This window comes from Mobula hypostoma, chromosome 16 (assembly GCF_963921235.1).
Source record: "Mobula hypostoma chromosome 16, sMobHyp1.1, whole genome shotgun sequence".
NCBI lineage: Eukaryota > Metazoa > Chordata > Chondrichthyes > Myliobatiformes > Myliobatidae > Mobula > Mobula hypostoma.
The window spans coordinates 55,000,117-55,014,641 of record NC_086112.1 but is presented as its reverse complement, the minus strand read 5'-3'; the positions used below and the strand labels follow the sequence as shown (position 1 = coordinate 55,014,641).

General features: G+C 40.4%; 1 protein-coding gene across 1 annotated transcript in view; it reads right to left on the bottom strand.

Moving 5' to 3' along the window:
- Positions 1–14,525, bottom strand: part of dmrt1 (doublesex and mab-3 related transcription factor 1) — a 119,208-nt gene that overhangs the window by 32,416 nt on the left and 72,267 nt on the right. The window lies entirely within an intron of this gene.

Genomic DNA, 14,525 nt, shown 5'->3' with positions numbered 1-14,525 from the left:
ATGACACAATTTCTTTATTACAACATATCTACTCTGGTTACCTTTCAGTAATGTGAATTCAATAATGTACCACAATTCCTCCTATCAAAGCTCTGATATTCAGATAGTTCAATATATCAAGATGTCTGACTTTGACAGGTTAAATGTATTGATGTTTTCACTTCAACCTCTGCAACTTTGATGAATGAAGTCTTCACTGTTTTCAGTAGGCTAGTGGGGAACATGTGAAGCTTGTTGTTTGGCCACCACTGAGCTGTGTAGACTGCCCTACACAGCTACAGCAGACATTTCAAACTATGTGTAACTAGCCATTACATAGTGCCTTTGAAAAATAGTCGAAGTGCTTCACAAAGGCACAATCAAAATATAAAAGCATTTTAGTTTCACAACAAGTCGAAAGAGGGATTAATTGAGAGTGACAAATTTGTCTGTGGCTAGCAGCTGAAATTAATAGCCAACTTAAGCTGGAGATGCAGAGGAGAGAGTTCTTACAATTGGAGCAAACACACATTTCTCTACAGATTTGCCTATATCCCAGCTGAAAAAAGATGTAAAATGGGATTTATTGGGAACACAGGGCTCTATATTATAGAGACCACCGAAGAGGAAAATGGAACAATTTATTTGGTTTAGTTAAACCAACAGGAATTAGGAAAACCTATCCTATTGTATACCATGAAGTCTTAGATACTGAATGCAATACCTCCTAATGGGATATGTCCAAGACGCCATACAGTTTTCCTCTATATTACACTCTTGAGTGAGAGACTGATTATCCAATGGCCTCTTGGCTGGTTCCTTATATATCAGATTTTGGAGAATTGCATAATACAGACATTCCAAATCTTTTATTGCTCTATGACTCTCAATTGTGAAGAAACTGAGCTGGTCTTTCTTAAATGAAATATGAATGACCTTTCATTCTCCACAATTAATACTATCCAGAGCAATCTTACCCAGTCAGTCAATTTTTCCTTGTAAGTTGCTATTCCAGTCTACATAAATCACTGTGATGGTATTTTTCTATCCCTGTATCATTGTTTATTTAAACAAGGCCAGCAAGGACTTCATTCATTAATTACATACAGAACTAAGAAACAAAACACTAACAGTCCCCTTGAAAAATAGCTGAATCTTACTTCGGTTCTTATCAGTGGCTGAGGTCTAATTATTTTGACATATTTCCATTACAGTTTTATCTACTACTGCAGCTAGGCAACACCAGAACCCCTGCCTTACTGATATATTATGATGATAAGTAATTAACCATGCGAACTTTATACTTGTGACCAAATTTACCAACGTTCTGTCATTTTAATATTTCAACCTAGGAGCGTTTTTTTAATATTTAATTTTTGTAAATTTTAAAATGATATTGTTTCCTGTTTTAACACTAAACTCTAGGCATATTATGGAAATCCAATCCCTTGGATGATGATAGTATAAACAATGTTCCCTTCCTTCCCATGTATGATTTAATCTAAATTTCTATCAAGGTTTAAGCATAAGTGTCAAGGAAATCAGAGCAGAGTCCTGGAAGAATCGTTTTACTTTCCCTATATTCTCACGCTATCACAGAAGTGAAGTAGTTCAGCAGCCTAAAACACCTTGAAAAGATAACAAGCACTCACACAAGCAACAGCATTTCTGTCAAGAATAAATACTTTTAAAAGTTCTACAATGACATGTGGTGAACTGTTCTTAATTCTGATTTGGGAAAAGACGCAATTGCAGCAAAAGCCATTGGTGTTTTTCAATGAAAATGCTCTTGTGAAAATAGGCGCCAAATGTTCTGATTTCAAGAAATAATTTAACAGAAAATTTGTACCCTAGCTACCTAAATCAGAAACTGTAGATACTGCATCAATTATATTTTGCCAGCTGACTGATTGCATCACAGTATCAATTATGTCAAATTTTATACAACCATTCATTACAACCACTCATTTACAAACACACAAAACTTCTGTTTAGATTACTAGCTGACTGCACAAGTATTAAACGTGGAAAAGCTTGTAGTTGGCAAACAAACATAAGGCCAGAAACAAGCAGATGTCAGTAAACTAGCTCACAATCTAATTTATAAAGGCACCCAGCTGTAACATTTAGCACAGTAATAGAGCTATTGGCTCTTAGCTTCCAGCCCTTTAATCTTCCAGTTTATGCTATAATGATGCAATGTTCCTTCCAGCAGCTCATCTTATTGAAATTGAAAAATAATTGTCACTCATATTATAATTAGAATGTAATTAATTAAACAATTTGTACGCAAGCTATTTATTGTTTACTTCTAAAGTCTATGCAAAGTTATGAATGCTACACAGATTAATTTTACACAGGCTATTTTCAATTACTACTTAGCTGAAGAAGAAAAGGGTGAGCTGTAAGAGGTAATTGAATTGTCATGCTAATTGACTTCTGCTGCTGCTGCCCATAAAAGCAGATTCAGACTAATTTTCAAAGATCATTATCGAGAAACATTAATTCTACTTCCATGATACCTGACCTTCTGACTATTTCCAGCATTTTCTGTATTTACTGCTGCTCTATCAGTTTGAAGGGAGTTCACAACAACCCTCCCTTTTCCTTATGGATTCAGGTGGTGTGTTAGATGAAGCTAAATGTACGGTTTGCCAGGCTTCCCATACAATATGCAGAAGTCCTTGAGTATTTTGAACAAATTTTGGATATAAACTATAGGCTGCATTTATTAACAAATGGAGAAAGGAACACAAATATTGACCATACAAAACAGATACAAGAAGCTTTTACTTTAACGCAGTCCCTGACATTACCTCTGGTGATGAAACTGTTTCAGGCTGAGAAGTCCTCACACTCGTATTCCTTTGACGAATCTGGTAAGTAAACTAAACAAGTATTTGTACTGCTCATATAGAACCGCCGGCGTAATGCTTTCATTCCTTTACTAAAGTACTGGAACATCATATTTCTATCAACAGTGATAACTGAGCACGACCAAGAAACTTTATCTTCAGGACTCAGAGGTTCCTGTCTCTTGACATACTTGCCAGCTTGCATTAGCTGGCATTTCTAGAAGAAGGTCCAATGCTTCTGTATATTGTCATCATACAACAACAGCTTCATTTATGGCAAAAAAAAAATTAATTTTAGTAAAGAAATGCAGTGCTGTGGAATTGAATTATTCAGTGTCAGGCATTGCAAAAGCCAATCACATTTCCTTCTGTAGCAGTTCTCAACCTGGGGGCTCTTGCTTAATGGTATTGGTCCATGACATAAAAAAGATTGGGAAACCCCTGTTGTTCTATAGCAATGCACCTTAGCCATACTTTTGTGTTGGCGCGTGGCCAAGGGGTTAAGGCATTCGTCTAGTGATCTGAAGGTCGCTAGTTCGAGCCTCAGCAGTGGCAGTGTGTTTGTGTCCTTGAGCAAGGCACTTAACCACACATTGCTCTAGTGTCTGTGCGAGGAGTGGTGCCCCACACAGACTTCCAATCTGCGCCTTGTAAGGCATAAAAGTGCCCGACGCAGGCCTCTCATGGTCTGAGTCGACGTTCCTTCCCTCCTTAGCCATACTTTAGGTGACTATTCTCAAATGCAGTGTTTCCCAGCCCTTTGTAATGAAAGACCTAATTGCTTAAGACTTGATAAAATATACACACCTCTCTTTCCCACTCCTTATATGAGCTGGGTCTGTCTTGGGGATTCCCAGGGACTGCTGACACAGCTACCACAAATGCAGTTTGTGTGTTGAATATATTTATATTTCACTTCCTTTTTGTAAACTTTCTCACAATTACCTCAATATTATTAGGCTTCTGGCACTCTTTGGGCCCTGCCTCTCCCCAAGGGAATCATTACCGATGTACTTACAGGCTGTCCCCAGGTAATGTAAGAGTTCTGTTCCTAAGAACATCAGTTTTCTATAGCTACCCATATCGTAACACTCTACAAACACTTTCGTTAATTCCTTCATTGAATATTCACTTTAACACTACCCATAATTAAACTAGCAGTATACTGCCCCCAGTTATACACACAAGATGCTGGTGGAACTCAGCAAGCCAGGCAGCATCTATGGAAAAAAAGTGAACAGTCACGTTTTGGGCCGAAACCCTTCACCTGATGGTTTTGGCCTGAAACATCGACTGTTTACTCTTTTCCATTGGTGCTGCCTGGCCTGCTGAGTTCCTCCAGCATTTTGTGTGTATTACTTTGATTTCCAGCATCTACAGATTTTCTGTTGTGTGTACTGCAACCAGTCGTTCAAGAATAGCACAGACCATTTTATTATCTTGAAGAATTCTTTAAAAAAAATCTGTAGGAGAATTTACATAGAGTCAGATTTCTGCAAATCAGGTCTTTCCATAATTCAGAGAGCCCCAGTATTTTCACTTCCCATAGCACTATCATCTCCTGGCAAATCTCAATTAGAAGCAAACAAGAAGTAATTTTGCTCAAAACAAGGTACCAGAAGTGAAACAGTTAGTCTGCTGCTGCTTCCCAGTGCAGACACAAGACAGGAGTCTCTCATTTCTAACAGTAAAGCTGTTCTTGTATTTTTGTATATCCTCAGTTCAACGAATCTAATCAAATCAAAAAACAATGTTAAAGAGAAACTAAACAGCAGCCTCAGGTCTTCCCTTCTGTCACACAAATCAAACACTGCATTTAACTTTGGTGATTAATGTTAGCTGTTTTCACTCCTTTGATTTGAGTACTAACTGATCTTATATCCTGTGACATTTTATCTCCTGTTGATAGTGATATAATTGATGTAAAATCTGCAGGGTTGAAATCTGATGCCAAGAACAGCTCTGCCAAAACCAACCATTTAAAGTTTACAGAACCTTAGCAATGCTAGGAACCACAACAGTTTTCAGCAGCTGTACAATTTCAGATGAAATAGATTAACAGGGGAAAACGCATTTAAAGGCACTAGTGATGTTAATACACTTTTCCTTCTTTTAAAAAAAAATGAAGGCCTCACTTTCACGTCAAAAGGGAATATGAGGAAAGTATAAGAAGAATTTCCATTCTTGTCAATTTACTGGATATTCCTCTGTTTTTCTTTTCTTAACTGAAAGACCAGCTGTTAATTAAGAGTAAAAATTTTTAGAGATAATGGCAAGTCTCTGAAGCATGTCTGAGGGTTTATTCTTCATAAATGAACTTAGGCAGTGAGTGCTATTAGGATATTTGATTGTGAATAACACAGCAAATCAAATCCAAACCTTGAATGCACACAGGGATTTGTTTACACAATTCACCTTCCAGCAAAGACGAGTGGAAATCAGGCCACTTTCATCCATCCCTATGCACATTTCCTGAGCTACTGATTGTGGGATCATTGCATTAACCTGAAGATAGGATCTACAAACTCACAATATAATTAAGCCTGGGATTTCTGGTTTACAAGACTTAATTCTATAGCAAAACTATAGTCCTCTGACTGATTATTTGCAAGTCACAATATTTCAAAATTTGGCTCACCAGGTACTGACTTTGATGCTCTCTTTTACATACCAGAACCCGTTTCCTGCATTCCTTTTAAATTCACCTGGGCTTTGTTTCCTGCTCTCACTTCAAGCTTAAGTTCATTGGAAAATATATTATGCTGCAATGTAACGTGTAAAGAAAGTGAATTCTTCTTCTTCTTCTACTTCCGGCTGTTTAGACGCATCCAGGCGTATTACAGCCCTCCGCAGGGCGTATAATTAATTACAGAACTTCAAGGAACTCAAATTCTCGAATACAACCTAGTCTCACGTATAAACTGAAGACTCCTCAATCAGATGTTGATTCTCTTGATGGCCAAACAAAGATTGAATAGAAAACCAAAATAAATTTAAGCCAGGTAGCCTCTTGAACTACATGCTTCTTTCAATTTTGTATTGATTACAGCTCAGCAAAACATGTTGGACTGTCTCTGGACTACCAGAGTCACATAATCCAGTAGGATGTTTTCCTATTATCTTTAAATAATAGTTTAGCCCACAATGCCCCAACCTAAGTCTTGTAAATTTCACCATATCTCTACGACTTAAAAGGTAACAGACTGAGACGTTTTTAACTAGTGGGTGACTAGAAAAATAATGCCTGCCCCTTAGTTCATTTTTCCAATCCTCCTGCCACTTCTTCACTATATCTTTTTTAAGAAAGTGAATTAAAATCGTTTTGGAACAGCATTCAATAATACAAAAAAATCTGACAGTCCAGCACCACCAAAGTCCCAAGCATGTCGGATTACTAGAGTTTCACTGGACAGCTAATCCTCATCTACTTAGTCAATTGTAGCTCAATTGTAGCTCAGTTAACAGAGTAGAACATTAACTATTCAAAAACAGAAAATAAATTCTGCACGTGGAAACAAAGCAGACCCATGTCACACACATCTTCAAACACAAGATTCAAAACTTGCTGCATTGCCTGTGGAAAGCAAAAGAACAATTCCTTCCTTTCCATCTTTTCAACCTTTCACAGGACTGCACCCAAGAGCTTTAAACATATTCTACATGGGACTTCTTTTCTGAGCAGAATTACTATACTAAAATGAACTGGAACAAACCGATTGCAGTACACTTGCAGACAGATATTGTTGGCATGGAAGTCTATTAGAACAGTAATCATTGAAGCATAAGATGTGGGAAAACGATTCCTTTTCTGCAGGCTACAGACATTCCTCTTTTCCTGAGGCAGTCCCTCAGAATGGAGGATGACTTGCTTCCATCTAGTTCTATGAGCTTTGAGATGGCTGAAGAGTCCTGTATATCATCCAAACTCGTGTTACGCTGAGGCAGACGCTGCTTGAAGGATGGGGGGGGGGGAGGCACTGGATGTGTGAGGTATTCTGGAGAACTGTGTTCTCATTCTACTCTTGTACATGCCTCTGAATGCTCCCATTATAGAGATTCAAGGTTTTCAGTGCCTTCCCGATACCCCTGGTAATCAGTTGATGTGATGAAGCTTGCGGTAGGGTACTTGTTTGCTTGTTCCAGGTTTTAGGCATGTCGATGACGTGGTCTTCCATTTGGAGCTAACTGTCCTCGAGATCTTGATGCAGGGGATGTTGGCCTGCACTGGATTAGGAGGGTTTTGTGAAGATAGTGTTGGTGGTTATTCACTACTGTTTTGAGGTGCCTACTGTAGATTGATATGATCCCTGAGCCTATTGGGGGGGGGGGGGGCAGAGAGGATCACTTCTGCCCGGTAAACCCTGCACTTGGGGGTCAAGGTTGTAATCTTGGGTATCAAATTTGCTTTTCCTCCGTTGGCTGAAGGTCATACTGGTAGACTGGAGGTAGTGGTGAACTTCACCCTGAATGTCAACCTCCTTTAAGAGGTGATTTCCAAAATACACAAGGTTGTTTTCCAGTCTCCCCATGGACCTTGTCTGTCAGAGCATGGATATAAAACAGAGATTGGTAGACGATCTTTGATTTCTGGATCTCCAGTATGAGGTCCATCCTTTCCAATACTTCAGCAAAGGAGTGAACAATGATCTGGAACAGAGCCTTCCAATCTGCACATGCAGAAACACTGCTATAGGCTCAACTTTGTTCTGGGGAGGGAATATCAAAGGTTCAATCACTTCCTGTATAGCCTCTAGATTAACTCTGCTCCAACACAGCTTGTCAGAGTGAAGTGCAGACATACAACAAAAAAGACTAAGGAGAGGGCTGGTGTGATGACACCACCTTGCCTGATCCCAGACTGCACTGGAATTTGGTTTGTGATGGGCTCATCATTTAGCATCATGGCTCAGAAATAAAACAGAGTGACAATTAATCTCTGAGAACAGCTACAGTTGAGAATGATTCCCCTTAATCCCCTCGGTTGATGGAGTTGAAAACTTTCTATGAGGTCAAGAAAAGTCATGCACCCTGTATTTGCCTTAGATTTCTTGCATGTGAACATCATTTCCACTGATGAATAGAATCGTCACTGCTCTCCAACTCTGTCAAAGAAATCACCAATAAGGATCAGTTTGTCTTTTGCTTGAACTTAGGCCGGAATTCCTCCTTGGTCTTAATTGGAAACCACTGAGATTGGGATGTTACACATTCATGATGAGAGCATGCCAGTTCCATTTCAAAATAAGCAAGAGAGTTACGAGGTGTTTATCCTACAGCGGCTAAGACACGAGACCAGCTTAATCCTGACTGCAAAACTGATCCAATGAAGGTACTTCTATTTCCAATGTTCATCCAGAAAAAAGATGTAATCACTATGTTGTCCATTAAGTTGCTTTTTTCCCACCTTCCTAAGGACAGCTATGTTAATATCAAAACATCTGACCTCCAGGTGTACAATAGCAGCAGTGCTTGGGTCTTTCCCAGCTGGCATTCACGATGACCCTGACATTCCACATCTTGAGTCCATTTTGAGTAGTAGCTGTCCCTACACGATCTCCTCTACCATGAGACAGCCCTTGTAAAACAGGCATTAGATAATCTTTAAAGAGCAAGGTTTTGTTCTAGTAGCAAGGAAGTCCAAGGTGACTGAAGATCTACGCTATCATGGGGACTCAGCACAGGCTCACACAAAGAAAGACACACAGAAATCTATTCACATTCTAGGTCTGGGGTTCCCGACATTTTTTATGCCATGGACCAATACCATGATGCAGGGGTGGGCCCCAGGCTGGGAACCCCTGTTCTAAGTACATAGAGGTGTACTCCCACAACACATGGTTGGACAAAATATAAACAAGAATGAGGTCACGCTAAGAGTGTCGGCTGAGTTAGACCTTCCCAAAGAATAAATACATTCTTCCCCATCAGCTGGCGAAACACAGGCCAGTACGCATCTATTCTCTGCAGAATGAAAGTAACTCAAATGTCTTCAGAATCAGAATTTGATTGACATGATTGATACGTCATGAAATTTGTTGTTTTGTGGCAGCAGTACAGTGCAAGACGTAAAAGATTAATACAAGTTACAATATGAAAATGTAGTGCAAAAAGAGGAATAGTGAGGCAGAGTTCATGGACCCATTCAGAAATCTAATGGCAGATGGCAAGAAGCTGCTCCTAAGACGTTGAGTGTGGGTCTTTAAGCTCGTGTACCTCCTTCCTGATGGTAGTTATGAGAATACAGCATGACCCGGCGTACAGCTGTGTAAATTTTTTTACTGTCATGCCAGTATCGGACATACTGGCCTGTACAAACTTACTTTCATTTCTGCCTCAGGTGATCACGATTTGCTGACATTTGTGATGATCTCTTTGGGAGGTTCAAGTGTGGATAGTGTGCTGGGATTGCAGGCCTTGGGTACAATGGATGCTGTGACTCAGCAATGATGTGATGGGGGGGGGGGTGGAAAGTTTGCAAATGATGAATGACAGACAAGGCACATCACCAGAGAACTAAATGGCAATGGTGGGATGGCCACTTCATTGGTTGCAGTATGTAAGAAACTGAGTAAAGAGTGAGAAAGGGAGAAGGGAAATAAGGAAATGAAGTTATAAACAAGGAAGGGGACAGAGGAAGAGGGGCATACAAAACCATAAATCTTTAAACTCTACATTGTTGTAATTTAGTAAAATCACATCAAGCGACTGAAATTGTGAGTGGGATATAAACCCACTTTAAAATTTTAAAGCATTTATTCTGATACAGCCACTTTTACAGGCATGTAATAAGTGATTTGTATTAGAATCAATGCTTTAAAATTTACCTTACAGGAAGAAAAACTTCTGCAAAGGTTACCAAATAAAAATTAAAATCCGATCACTTTTAGACCCTAAGACATAGGAGCAGAATTAGTCTATTTGGAATGTCAAATCTGCTCCGCTATTTCATCACAGCTGATCCAATTTTCCTCTCAGCCCCAATCTCCTGCCGTCTCCCCGTATTCCATAAGCCCTGACCAATCAAGAATCTATCAACCTCTGCCTTAAATATACATAAAGATTTGGCCTCCACAGCTGCTTGTGGAAAAGAATTCCTCAGATTCACCACTCTCTGGCTTAAGAAATTCCACCTCATCTCCTTTCTAAAAGGACACCCCTCTATTCTGAGACTGTGTCCTATGGTGTTAGACTCTCCGACCATAGGAAACATCCTCTCCACATCCACTCTATCAAGGCTCCTCACCACTCAATAGGTTTCAATGAGGTCGCCCCTCATTCTTCTGAATTATAGTGAATACAGAACCATCAAACGCTCTTCATATGACAAGATATTCAATCCTGGAATCACTTTTTTGAACCTCCTATGAACCCACTCCAGTTTCAGCACAAGCTTCCTAAGATAAGGGGCTCAAAACTGCTCACAATATTCCAAGTGAGGCCATCATCCAAATCATTACATATAACATTCAAAAAATCAGTCCCAAAAAGATCCTGCAGAACACCACTAGTCACCAGCAGCCAACCAGAAAAGGCTCCCTTTATTCCCACTCTTTGCCTCCTGCCAATCAGTCACTGCTTTATTCATATTGGAATCTTTCTGGTAATACCATGGGCTCATAGCTTGTTAAGCAGCCTCATGTGTGACACCTTGTCAAAGGCCTTCTGAAAATCCAAGCATGCAATATCAACCAATTCTCCTTTGTCTATCCAGCTTGTTGTTCCTTCAAATAATTCCAACAGAATTGTCGGGCGAGATTTTCTCTTGAGGAATCCATGCTGACTACGGCCTATTTTATCATGTGCCTCCAAATAACCTGAGACCTCATCCTTGATAATAGATTCCAACATCTTCCCAACCACTGAAGTTAGACTAACTGGCCTATATTTCCTTTCTTCTTGAAGAGTGGAGTTACATTTGCAATTTTCCAGTCTTCCAAAACCAATCCAGAATCTAGTGATTCTTAAAAGATCATCATTAATGCCTCCACAACCTCTTCAACTATTTCTTTCACAACCCTGGGGTGCACACTATCTGGTCCACGTAACTTATCTACCTTCAGACCTTTCAGTTTCCCAAAAACCTTCTCAACTTCACACACTTCATGTGGAACACCTGGAACTTCCACCATACTGCTAGTGTCTTCCACAGCGAAGACTGATGCGAAATACCTATACAGTTCATCCGCCATTTCCTTGTCCCCATTGCTACCTCTCCAGTATCTTTTGCCAGTGGTTCAATACCCAATCTCACCTCTCTTTTACACTTCATGTATCTGAAGAAACTTTCCAGAAATTCCAGCCACTGTTGCTCTGCTGTCATCCCTGCCAGTATTCCTTTCCAAACAATTCTGGCCGACTTCTCCCTCATGCCTCTGTAATTCCCTTTACTCCACTGTAATACTGATACATCCAACCTCAGCTTCTCCTTCTCAAAATCCAGGGCGAATTTGGTCATATGTTCACTTGCCCCTAAGGGTTCTTTTACCTTAAGGTCTCTATTGAATTTTGCTTCATTGCACAACACCCAATCTAGAATAGCTGATACCCTAGTGGGCTCAACCACACCTGCTCAAAAAAGCCATCTCGTAGGCACTGTGGAAATCCCCCTCCTATAATCCACTACCAACATGATTTCCCAATCTATCCACATATTGACACCCCCATAACTATTGTAATATTGCCCTTTTGGTATCTCACTTGTAATTCGTAGACCACATCCTTATTACAGTTTGGGGGTATCCTTTCGATACAATGTTGTATCCTTGGACATTAAGCTCCCAGCTATAATGTGCTTTCAGCCATGATTCAGTGATGCCTACAACATCATACCTGCCAATTTGCAACTGTGCTACAAGTTCATCTACCTTATTCCATATACTGTGCGCATTCAAACGTAGCACATTCGTCCTGTACTTACCCTTTTTAATTTTGTCCACCTTTTATGTTGCAACTCATCCTGTTGACTGCAATTCTGCCTAATCAACAGCCTGTTCTCACTACATGTTGCCCCTGTTTGTAAACCTGCTACATCATCTTCAGCACTATCACCCACCTTTCCTAGAATACTTCTTGCATTGAAATATACGCAGCTCAGGACACTAGTCCCATCATGCTCAATCTTTCGATTCCAAATTTTGTCTGAGGTCTTACCAACATTGACCTCTACAACCTCTCCACTACCTGTTCTGGCACTCTGGTTCCCATCCCCCTGCAACTCTATTTTAAACCCCACTGTGCAGTATTAAGAAGTCTTTGCACTAGGATAATAGGCCCCCACCAGTTTCGGTGCAAACTGTCCCTTCAGTATGGGTCCCTCCTTCCCTGGAAGGGAGCCCAATGATCCAAAAATCTTATACCCTCCCTCCTACACCAAATTCTTAGCCACGTGTTAAACTGTATAATATTTCTGGTTCTGGCCTGTCTAGCATGCGGCATAGGTAGCAATCCTGAGATCACAATCCTGGAGGTTCACCCCTTTAACTTGGCACCCAGCTCCCTGAACCCTTTATGCAGAACCTCGTCAGTTGTCATACCTATGCCACTGGTACCTACATGGACTACAACTTCAGACTGTTCACCCTACCACCTAAGAATGCTGAAAACTCGATCCAAGATATCCTGGACCCTGGCACCCGGGAGGCAACATACCATTGGGGAATCTCATTCTCGTCCACAGAACCTCCTGTCTGTTCTCCTAACTAACCAATCTCCTATGACCACAACGTGCCTCTTCTTCCCCACCCCGCCCCCACCCCTTCTGAGTCACAGATGGAGACTCAGTGCCAGAGTCCTGACCACTGACCACTGTGATTTTCCTCTGTTAGGTCAACACCCCCAACAGTGAGGATGCCCACTGGATTACTCTGCACTGGCTCCTTAATCCCTTTCCCTTCCTGACTGTCAGCCAGTTTCCTGTGTCCAGCACCTTGGGTGCATCTACTTCTCTCTATGTCCTACCTATTACCCCTTCAGTCTCCCAAATGATCCAGAGTTCATCCAGTTCCAGCTCCAGCTCCTTAACATGGTCTGTCAAAAGCTGCAGCTGGATGCACTCCTTGCAGCTGTAGTCATCAGGGACACTGGACATCTCCCTGCCTTCCCACATCCTGCAAGAGAGGTATTCCACCATCATGCCTGGTATCTGTACTGTCTTAGTTGAGCAGGTATGAAGAAGGGAAGGGAAAAAAACTTAACCTAGAGCTTTTCTTTTGCTTTCTCTGACTGAAGCCTCGAAGGGCTAAAGCCTTAAGATGGCCACTCTGACTCTGTTCACTCAGACGATGACTGCGGTGCTTGCTGCTCCCTTCAACTTGCTCTTGCTAATCAATACCAAATGCCGACTGGTCGCTGGTCAAAGGACTTTTCTGTAAATTGCTGCGAATCTCTGCCTTTAAAATCTCGATCACCGTTCTGATTAAAAGGTAGTTCTATAATGCAGTCCCTGCCGTGGATTGTCCACCTCGATTTTTTCTTCAATTCCCTTACAGCGTCTCATGTCTCACGAGCTTCAAGCTGCAAGTTATTCCATCAGAGGATGCAATGACAATGGTATCCCAGTAGAAAGACCATTTTCTCCGATAATAGCACTGCCACAGCTCTACAGAATTCAGCTGCAAAACCTGCATTTTGAAATTCCTTAAAAGAATATCATAACAGGCAAGGTGCATGCACACTAATGAATTGACAACATGGTGGCAACCTCCTGCGGGAGAAAACGGCAAAATAAAATCAAACTAGAAAAAAGGGAAGCAACTTTTTTTTAAAAAAGAATTCCTAATAGGTTTTCTTTATGGTGTTGGGACTGAATTATATTAACTATAACCATATAACAATTACAGCACAGAAACAGGCCATCTTGACCCTATTAGTCCGTGCCGAACTCTCTCATCTATTATGCTTGTTGACACTATAATATTTTATCCAAAACTTCTCTCTTCCCAATTTTAACAGAGTCATTAACTACTTGTTTTAACAAGTTAACACCTTCCCTAAAATTACAAGTATCTTAATGTTTCCTATTAGCTGGCTCTCCAGTGTCTTTCGGAAGACATGCTCCACTACGTGTCAAGCACTGTAAAAACTATTTGAAGTTGTCCACATCACAACAGATGGTGAACATTCAGTTCTGAAGGGTCAGATCAACTTGCTCAACACACTACACTTTCAACGTTGCTCGACCATTCCTGCATTTCCATTTAAATCAGTTGAAGCTTTTAATTTGCCTTTATGTCATCATACTAAAGCACAGTTTCCTTACAATAAAGCTAATTTGATTAATTATGGCCATTCTTATTTGGTTAACTGCTCTGATGCCACAATTTACCCAGTAAATTACCTGAGTATAAATTGTTTCTCTAACAAGTAAAATACATCATGTATTTTATATGTCAAGACATTTTGTTCTTTAAAATTTTTACACTAAAATATCTGATTTTTTTATTAGATCAGGCTACTGATATCAAGAACAGCATTTATGCATAGTTCTAACTGGCTCTTAGGTGAAGCCATCTTAAATAGCTCATTTGTTTTGGGTGAGGGTACTCCTACAATGCTGTTGGGAAGGGAATTCTGTATTTAGATGCAGGACCATTGATGGAATGGCCATATACTGTATATGCAAATCAGAATGATGTGCACCTTGGAGGAAAACATACAAGATGCGGTGTTTACAGGTGGATAAAACTCTTCTCC